The following is an 11,259-nucleotide window of genomic DNA, read 5'->3' as shown; positions in this document are numbered from 1 at the left end:
CCTTGTCGGCACGTGGGCAGATCGGCGGCGCCATGGCAGAGATCTGAAAGAGAGAGATAGAGGGCGAGCAACGGGAGGATGTAGATGAGAATGCAGGCATGACGACGTGAGCAAAGTAGTATGTATTGGTGGCCGGAATCTAGATCGACGGGAACAGTACACACGCCGGTCGCCGGAATTTACGAGTACCGTAGTTTGAATTACACACGATTCCCGCAGCAAAATCCTTGTGTGAACTTAATAGCTGACAGGTTCCAATACAAAACCGTGTCTGATTAATAACCCGCGCCACTCATCTTCCAAACCTCGAGGCACGAAATAGAGTGCCAATTGTGTGGGGGCCGGTTGTCTGGCCAGATCTTTACATTTTCTTTTTTAAACACCAGATGTTTACATCGTCTGATGATTTTTTAACTCGCACACAAGTACAAAAAATATGATTTTTTTCAAACGATTATGGTAAGCCGTTGCATGTAGACGTAGTTAAAATTTGAATTACGGTCATTAAATGGCTAGAAAATCACTTAAATGTCTTTAAAAGGTTAAATGACCCCTAGAATTTTCCAAATTTTCACATGACAGTTGTATTAGTGCACGTTAAATGTAGAAAAAAATTTGAAGGCCATAAGAGGAAGCTATCTCATGTTCGTCATCAAACATACATTGTTCCCTCTTGGAAACACGATCCTTCTAGTGTGTTGCTATGGTTTGTGAGGGGTGTGTGTCCAAACTTTCATCAAACATGCCAATTTTTTACCACATCATCTTGGTGGCATAAGCAAGGTTTCATGTTTTTTTGATCATTTTTTAATTTTTTGGAATTAAAATGCCATGGCACTCCATGCATGTGTCCATGCCGTGACACCAATATGTTTGAAAATTCCTTCTAATTTGCTGCACATGAAATTAACTCGCACACAAGTACACACATATGAATTTTCAAACCGTCATGGTTAGCTATTGCATGTAGATGTAGTTCAAATTTGAATTACGGTCATTAAGTGGCTAAAAAATCACTTAAATGTCTTTAAAAGGTCAAATGACCCCTAGAATTTTCCAAATTTTTACATGACAGTTGTATTAGTGCACGTTAAATGTAGAATTTTTCAGGAAGCTATCTCCCGTTCGTCATCAAACATGCATTGTTCCCTCTCGGAACCACGAGCCTTGTAGTGAGTTGCTCCGGTTTGTGAGGGGTGTGTGTCCAAACTTTCGTCAAACATGCCAATTTTTTTACCGCATCATCTTGGTGGCATGACATTACATCAAGCAAGGTTTCATGTGTTTCTGATATTTTTTTAATTTCTTTTTGGAATTTAAATGCCATGGCACTCCATGCATGCATGTGTCCAGGGCATGGGACCAATATGTTTGAATTTTCCTTCCAATTTACTACACATGGAATTAACACGCACACAATTACACAAATATGATTTTTCAAACCGTTAGGGTAAGCCGTTGCATGTAGATGTAGTTTTGGATTACGGTCATTAAATGGCTAGAAAATCACTTAAATGTCATAAAAAGGTCAAATGACCCCTGAAATTTTCCAAATTTTGACATGACAGTTGTATTAGTGCATGTTAACTTTAGAATTTTTTTGAAGCCCGTAAGAAGAAGTTATCCCCCGTTCATCATCAAACATGCATTATTCCCTCTCGGAACTACGAGCCTTCTAGTGAGTTGCTCTAGTTTGTGAGGGGTGTGTGTCCAAACTTCCGTCAAACATGCCAATTTTTTACCACATCATCTTGGTGGCATGACATTACATCAAGCAAGGTTTCATGTGTTTCTGATCTTTTTTTAATTTTTTGGAATTTAAGTGCCATGGCACTCCATGCATGTGTCCAGGGCGTGAGACCAATATGTTTGAAATTTCCTTCCAATTTACTGCACGTGGAATTAATTCGCACACAAGTACACAAATATGATTATTCAAACCGTTATGGTTAGGCGTTGCATGTAGATGTAGTCCAAATTTGGATTGCGGTCATTAAATTGCTAGAAAATCACTTAAATGCACTAAAAAGGTTAAACAACCCCTTAAAATTTCCAAATTTTGACATGATAGTTGTATTAGTGCACGTTAATTGTAGAAATTTTTTGAAGCCCGCAAGAGAAAGCTATCACTGGTTCGCCATCAAACATGCATTGTTTCCTCTCGGAACCACGAGCCTTCTAGTGAGTTGCTTCAGTTTGTGAGGGGTGTGTGTCCAAACTTTCGTCAAACATGCCAAATTTTTTACCACATCATCTTGGTGGCATGACATCACATCAAGCAAGGTTTCATGTGTTTCTGATCTTTTTTTAATTTTTGGAATTTAAATGCCATGGCACTCCATGCTTAATTGTGTCATATCCGTTAGACCAATATGTTTGAAAATTCGTTCCAATTTACTGCACATGGAATTAACTCGCACACAAGTACACAAAATATGACTTTTCAAACCGTTATGGTTAGCTGTTGCATGCACATGTAGTTCAAATTTTAATTACGGTCATTAAATGATTAGAAAATCACTTAAATGTCTTTAAAAGGTCAAATGACACCTGGAATTTTCCAAATTCTCACATGACAGTTGTATTAGTACTACATGTTTATTATTCATGCTAGAATTGTATTAACCGGAAACTTGATACATGTGTGAATACATAGACAAACCACCGTGTCCCTAGTAAGCCTCTACTAGACTAGCTCGTTAATCAAAGATGGTTAAGTTTCCAAACCATACACATGTGTTGTCATTTGATGAACGGGATCACATCATTAGGAGAATGATGTGATGGACAAGACCCATCCGTTAGCTTAGCATGTTGATCGTTCAGTTTTATTGCTATTGCTTTCTTCATGTCAAATACATATTCCGTCGACTATGAGATTATGCATCTCCCGGATACCAGAGGAATACCTAGTGTTCTATCAAACGTCACAACGTAACTGGGTGATTATAAAGATGCTCTACATGTATCTCCGAAGGTGTTTGTTGGGTTGGCATAGATCGAGATTAGGATTTGTCACTCCGAGTATCGGAGAGGTATCTCTGGGCCCTCTCGGTAATACACATCATAAGAAGCCTTGGAAGCAATGTGACTAATGAGTTAGTCGCAGTATGATGTATTATGAAACCAGTGAAGAGACTTGCAGGTAACGAGATTGAACTAGGTATGAAGATACCAACGATCGAATCTCGGGCAAGTAACATACCGATGACAAAGGGAATAATGTATGTTGTCATAAGGTTCGACCGATAAAGATCTTTGTAGAATATGTAGGAGCCAATATGGGCATCCAGGTTCCGCTATTGGTTATTGACCAGAGAGATGTCTCGGTCATGTCTACATAGTTCTCGAACCCATAGGGTCCGCACGCTTAACGTTCATTGACGATATAGTATTATATAAGTTACGTTTGTTGGTGACCGAATGTTGTTCGGAGTCCCGGATATGATCACGGACATGATGAGGAGCTCTGGAATGGTCCGGAGGTAAAGATTGATATATGGGACAATAGTGTTCGGTCTCCGGAAAGGTTCTAGAATTCACCAGAAGGGGTTCCGGATGTTTCCCGAAATGTTTGGGTATGAGAACACTTTATTTGGGCCAAAGGGGAAAGCTCACGAGGTTTTTGGAAAGCGAAAAAGGAAGTTTTGCAGAGTCTAGGGGCCAGATGCCAGGGTCCCTGGCGTCTGGGCCAAAACGTCGGGAACCCTGGCGTCTGGTCTTGGAGTCCGAGAAGGACTCTTGCCTTTCAGACAAAACCGACTTTGAGGAGGCTCTTACTCTAAGTTTTGACCCCAAGGGTAAACATATAAATAGAGGGGTAGGGCTAGCACCTAAGACACTTCAAGATTCACCAAGCCATGTGTCGGCAACCCTGTCCCCTCTAGTTTATCCTCCATCTAGTTTCTGTAGTGCTTGACGAAGTCCTGCGGAGATTGTTCTTCATCACGAACCGTCATCACGTTGTCGTGCTACCGGAACTCATCTACTACTTCGCCCATCTTGCTGGATCAAGAAGGCGAGGACGTCATCGAGCTAAACATGTGCTGGATGCGGAGGTGCCGTACGTTCGATACTTGATCGGGACGGATCGTGAAGGTGTACGACTACATCAACCGCGTTGATAAACGCTTATGCTTTGCGATCTTCAAGGGTATGAAGATGCTCTCCCCCTCTCATTGCTATGCATATCCTAGATAGATCTTGCGTGAGCGTATGATTTTTTTTGAAATTGCATGCTACGTTTCCCAACAGTGGTATCAAAGCCAGGTCTATGTGTAGATGATATGCACGATTAGAACACAAAGAGTTGTGGGTGGTGATCGTCATACTGCTTACCACCAACGTCTTATTTTGATTCGGTGGTATTGTTGGATGAAGCGGCCCGGACCAACCTTACATGACCACATTCATGAGTCCGGTTCCACCGACACACATGCAACTAATTTTGCATAAAGGTGGCTTGCGGGTGTCTATTTCTCCAACTTTAGTTGAATCGAATTTGACTGCGGCCGATCCTTGTTGAAGGTTAAAACAACAAACTTGATAAATCACCTTTGTGGTTTTGATGCGTAGGTAAGAACGGTTCTTGCTAGAAGCCCGTAGCAGCCACGTAAAACATGCAACAACAAAGTAGAGGACATCTAACTTGTTTTTGCAGGGCATGTTGTGATGTGATATGGTGAAGACATGATGTGATATACGTTATTGTATGAGATGATCATGTTTTGTAAAAGTTATATGCAACTGGCAGGAGCCTTATGGTTGTCGCTTTATTGTATGAAATGCAAACGCCATGTAATTGCTTTACTTTATCACTATGCATTAGTGGTAGTTGTAGAAGCAATAGTTGACGAGACAACCACGACGCAATGATGGAGATCAAGGTGTCGAGCCAGTGACGATGGAGATCATGACGATGCGTTGGAGATGGAGATCAAAAGCACGAGATGATGATGGCCATATCATGTCACATATTTTGATTGCATGTGATGTTTATCTTTTATGCATCTTATTTTGCTTAGTATGGCAGTAGCATTATAAGATGATCCCTTACTAAAATTTTAAGGTATAAGTGTTCTCCCTGAGTATGCACCGTTGCGATAGTTCGTCGTGCTGAGATACCACGTGATGATCGGGTATGATAGGCTCTATGTTCACACACAACAGGTGCAAGACAGTTTTGCACATGCGGAATACTCGGGTTAAACTTGACGAGCCTAGCATGTACAGACATGGCCGAGGAACACTGATACCGAAAGGTCGAACGTGAATCATATAGTAGATATGATCAACATAGAGATGTTCACCAGTGAAGACTACTCCATCTCACGTGATGATCAGACATAGTTTAGTTGATTTGGATCACGTAATCATTTAGATGACTTGAGGGATGTCTATCTAAGTGGGAGTTCTTAAGTAATATGATTAAATGAACTTAATTTATCACGAACTTAGTCCTGATAGTTTTTGCATATCTATATTGTAGATCAATGGCCCGTGCTACCGTTCCCTTGAATTTTAATGCATTCCTAGAGAAAGCTAAGTTGAAAGATGATGGTAGCAACTACACAGGCTGGGTCCATAACTTGAGGATTATCCTCATTCCTGCACAGAAAAATTATGTCCTTGATGCACCGGTAGGTGTGCCATCCCCTCCAGCAACTATAGACGTTGTGAACGCCTGGCAGTCGCGTGTTGATGACTACTCGATAGTTTAGTGTGCCATGCTTTATGGCTTAGAATTGGGACTTCAAAGACGTTTTGAACATCATGGACCATATGAGACGTTCCAGGAATTGAAGTTAATATTTCAAGAAAATGCACGAGTTGAGATATATGAAGTCTCCAACAAGTTCTATATCTGAAGATGGAGGAGAACAGTTCTGCCAGTGAATACATACTCAAAATGTCTGTGTATCATAACCACTTGACTTAGCTGGGAGTTAATCTTCTAGATGATAGTGTTATTGACAAAGTTTTTCAATCACTGCTACCAAGCTACAAAGGCTTCGTGATGAACTATATTATGCAAGTGATGGATAAGACAATTTCTGAGCTCTTTGCTATGCTCAAAGCTGCGGAGGTAGAAATCAAGAAGGGACATCAAGTGTTGATTGTTAACAAGACCACTAGTTTCAAGAAAAAGGGCAAGGGAAAGAAGGGGAACTTCAAGAAGAATGGCAAGCAAATTGCCACTCCCTAGAAGAAACCCAACTTTGGATCCAAGCCTGAAACTGAGTGCTTCTATTGCAAAGGGATTGGTCACTGGAAGCGGAACTGCCCCAAGTATTTGGCGGATAAGAAGGATGGCAAGGTGAACAAAGGTACATGTGATATACATATTATTGATGTGTACCTTACTAATGCTCATAGTAGTGCCTGGGTATTTGATATTGGTTCGGTTGCTCATATTTGTAACTCGAAACAAGGGCTACGGATTAAACAAAGATTAGTGAAGGACGAGGTGACGATGCGCGTTAGGAATGGTTCCAAGGTCGATGTGATCGCCGTTGGCATACTACCTCTACATCTACCTTTGGGATTAGTTTTAGACCTGAATAATTGTTATTTGGTGACAGCATTGAGCATGAACATTATATCTGGATCTTGTTTGATGCGAGACGGTTATTCATTTAAATCAGAGAATAATAGTTGTTCTATTTATATGAGTAATATCTTTTATGGTCAGGCACCCTTGAAGAGTGGTCTATTTTTATTGAATCTCGATTGTGGTGATACACATATTCATAACATTGATGCCAAAAGATGCAAAGTTGATAATGATAGTGCAACATATTTTTGGCACTGCCGTTTAGGTCATATTGGTGTAAAGGTCATGAAGAAACTCCATGTAGATGGGCTTTTGGAATCACTTGATTATGAATCATTTGATGCTTGCGAACCATGCCTCATGGACAAGATGAGTAAAACGCTAGTCTCCGGAACAATAGAGCAAGCACCAGACTTATTGGAAATAATACATACTGATGTATGCGGTCCGATGAGTGTTGAGGCTCGCGGCGGGTATTGATAACCCACAAGTATAGGGGATCGCAACAGTTTTCAAGGGTAGAGTATTCAACCCAAATTTATAGATTCGACACAAGGGGAGCCAAAGAATATTTGAAGGTATTAGCAGCTGAGTTGTCAATTCAACCACACCTGGAGATTAATTTCCTGCAGCAAAGTGATCAGTAGCAAAGTAGTATGATAGTTTTGATAATAGTAGTAGCAGTAACGGTAACGGTAACAGTGATAGCAATAGTTTTGTAGCAAGTTTAACAGTGATGATAGCAGTAGTAACTTAGCAAGAACAATATAGGATAAATTTGTAGGCATTGGATCGGTGACTTGTTGGATGATATTCATCATGAGATAGTTATAACCTAGCGCGATACGACACTAGCTCTAGTTCATCGATACAATGTAGGCATGTATTCCGTAAATAGTCATACATACTTATGGAAAGAACTTGCATGACATCTTTTGTCCTACCCTCCCATGGTAGCGGGGTCCATATTGGAAACTAAGGTATATTAAGGCCTCCTTTTGATAGAGAATCGGAACAAAGCATTAACACATAGTGAATACATGAACTCCTCAAACTACGGTCATCACCCGGAGTGGGCCCGGCTATTGTCACTCCGGGGTTGCCGGATCATAACACGTAGTAGGTGACTATAACTTACAAGATCGGATCTAGAACATGGATATAATGGTGATAACATAAACGGTTTAGATCTGAAATCATGGCACCTGGGCCCAAAGTAACAAGCATTAAGCACGGCAAAGTCATAGCAACACCATGGTAGTTGTAACGCCCTCGATGCGGCTATATCTCTCACGTGTCGAAGCACGACTCAGAGGCATAACCGCATTGAAAGCAATGTCGCAAGTGAGGCAATCTTCGCAAACAACCCATGTAATACATAAGGGAAAAGAGATACATAGTTGGCTTACAATCGCCACTTCACACAATACATGAATAAAGCATTACATCATCAGGTACAAACAAGGTCCGACTATGGAACCAAAATAAAAGAAGAACCCCAAAAGCGACAAAGGTCCCCGATCGACCCCAACTTGGCTCCACTACTGATCAACTAGAACGAAACAACACAAAGGACAAGATCTTCATCGAGCTCCTCCTGAGCTTGGTTGCGTCACCTGGAATGGCATCATCGGCACCTGCAAGCTGGTTTTGGAAGTATCTGTGAGCCACGGGGACTCAGCAATCTCGCACCCTCGCGATCAAGACTATTTAAGCTTAAGAGTAAGGTAAGGTATGAGGTGGAGCTGCAGCAAGCGACTAGCATATATGGTGACTAACATACGCAAAAGAGAGCGAGAAGAGAAGGCAAAGCACGGTCGATAAACTATGATCAAGAAGTGATCCTAAAACAACCTACGTCAAGCATAACTCCAACACCATGTTCACTTCCCGGACTCCGCCGGAAAGAGACCATCACGGTAACACACGCTGTTGATTCATTTTAATTAAGGTCAAGTTTAGGTTTTCTACAACCGGACATTAACAAATTCCCATCTGCCCATAACCGCGGGCACGGCTTTCGAAAGTTCAAAACCCTGGAGGGGTGTCCCAACTTAGCCCATCACAAGCTCTCATGGTCAATGAAGGAATAGACCTCCTCCTGAGACATTTCGATCAGACTCGGTATCCCGGTTCTACAAGACATTTCGACAGGGTAAAACTAAACCAGCAACACCGCCCGAATGTGCCGACAAATCCCGATAGGAGCTGCACATATCTCGTTCTCAGGGCACACTCAGATTGTCTTAGGTACGGGTAGGCCAGCCCAGAGTTGCCCCTGGTGGCCACCGGCAGCTGACAGGTTGGACCAACACTCAGAGGAGCACTGGCCCGGAGTGGGGGGGGGGGTAAAATAATGATGACCCTCAGGAGCGCAACTCCCAAGGGAAAGGAAAAGGCTAGGTGGAAAATGGTAAAACCAATGTTGGGCATTGCTTGAGGAGCTTTACTTAAGGTGAACTGTCAAGGGGTTCCCATTATTACCCAACCGCATAAGGAACGCAAAATCTGGGAACATAAAACCGATATGACGAAAACTAGGGCGGCAAGAGTGGAACAAAACACCAGGCATAAGGCCGAGCCTTCCACCCTTTACCAAGTATATAGATGCATTAATTAAATAAGATATATTGTGATATCCCAACTAGTAACATGTTCCAACAAGGAACAACATCTCCATGTTCCAACAAGGAACAAACTTCAATCTTCACCTGCAACTAACAATGCTATAAGAGGGGCTGAGCAAAGCGGTAACATAGCCAAACAACGGTTTGCTAGGACAAGGTGGGTTAGAGGCTTGGTTAAACAATATGGGTGTCATGATAAGCAAGTGGCAGGTATCGCAGCATAGGCATAGCAAAAGAGCGAGCATCTAGGAAAGCAAAGATAGTAGTGATTTCGAGGGTATGATCATCTTGCCTGAAATCCCGCAAGGAAGAAGAACGAGTACATGAAGAAGACAAACGGACGTAGTTGAACGGATCCTCACAAATGCGACGTTACAGGAACCACCCCGAATAAGCAAACACCGGAAAGAAGCACACAACATAGTAAACAACCAACACCTGAACATGGTATGATATGCGGGATGCGGTATGCGATGCATATGCATGATGTGACAAGGAATGCATGAACCTGGCCTCAACTTGGAAAGCCAAGTGTGCCACTGGAAAGATGAGATGAAATTACTTGAAAACGATATAAAGATCACCGGAATCGGAGTTACGGTTTGGAAATGGCAAGCAATTCAAATATGGCACCGATCTGTGATATACAACAAGTAGCCATCTAAATGCAACAAGATGAACATGCTATAGCACCCAAACATGGCATCAAAATACATGGCAGGGATCCATTCATGATGCCTAACAAAAGTCTAGCACTGAGCTACGGCCAATTCATCCATTAACAGGTTCAAACAAGCATGGCAAAAATGCAAACGGTAAACAGATCTCAGACTTAGTGAAATTAACACAAGCCTGGAATTTCAGATCAGATAGCACTCTTCGGAGCATGAAAACTATATGCTACAGGACCTAAACATGGCAAAGTAAAGCATGCCATGGAACTACTCAAAGAGCTTAACAAAAGTCCCTTAGTGACCTTGAGCCAAAAGGGATCAGAAAATACAATTGCAAGCATGTGAACATGGCAAAAACATAATCAGATCACAGACTTAGTGAAAAAAACTGGAGCATGCAAATCAGATATCAAGTAGGCATGTTTACGTGCTCGATGCACTCACTACAGAGCAAGTCATGACCATCTAAGCATACATCCATCAAGAATACACAAAATGCAAGCTAGACATGGCAAGAACAATAACATAGCATGCACGGATCAACTACAACATCCTCGGCAGAATCGCTAACAAGTAGACAATCTGCCCAGATTCACGAAGTAGCAAAAGTAGAGCTCGATTGACTAAAGCTAGGGTGCTCCATAATTGCAAATAAAGACATGGATGGATAGAGCACTACGAGATTAACAAAACATCCTTACTGATCATCCTCAAAAGAGGCACGGATCACTCGGAAACAACATGAACATAAGGCAATATGAGATAAACAACTCAAGGACTTAGTGGAAATACTAAGTCCCTGAAATCAGCATTACCAAGTGCCTCACTTTGCAAGCTTGTGCTAGTCACCACACACATCACAAAAATACATGGGTTGCACCTATGGAAAGATGACAAAACCCTTAACAAAACATATGTAGAGCTCATGGGCATATCATGCACACAATAATCATGGAAAAAATGACAAATATCTAAATAGAGCAGCAGATCTGACAATTATCTCAAGTAGCCCTCTTCTAACAGCATTTCAGGCATCAAGATGAACTCAAATGAAAATGATGCAATAGAATAAAATGATGTACTCTCTGAGATGAACATTTTGATATGCTATATGCATGAATCGGAGCTACAGATGATGAGATACAATCCGATGAAGATGCTCAAAATTTACTGGGACTTAGGGAAAATCAACCTCGAAAGAAAGTCAACGGGATCTCGATCCAGATCGTGTGCGGAAACCGAGGTCGTCAGAGACTTCACCGGAACAGTGCTTGGGGCGCCGGAGTTGAGGGGGGAAACCGGATCCGGTGCGGGGACAGCTCGCCGGAGCTGTTGAGGTGGCCGGAGAGGAAGTACGCCGGCGAGGAGCGGTGCGATGAGGCGCGACTGCTGGCGGCATGGGGCG

The sequence above is a fragment of the Triticum dicoccoides genome, chromosome 4A (genome assembly GCF_002162155.2).
Source record: "Triticum dicoccoides isolate Atlit2015 ecotype Zavitan chromosome 4A, WEW_v2.0, whole genome shotgun sequence".
NCBI classification, from domain to species: Eukaryota; Viridiplantae; Streptophyta; class Magnoliopsida; order Poales; family Poaceae; genus Triticum; species Triticum dicoccoides.
This window is presented reverse-complemented; position numbering follows the sequence as displayed.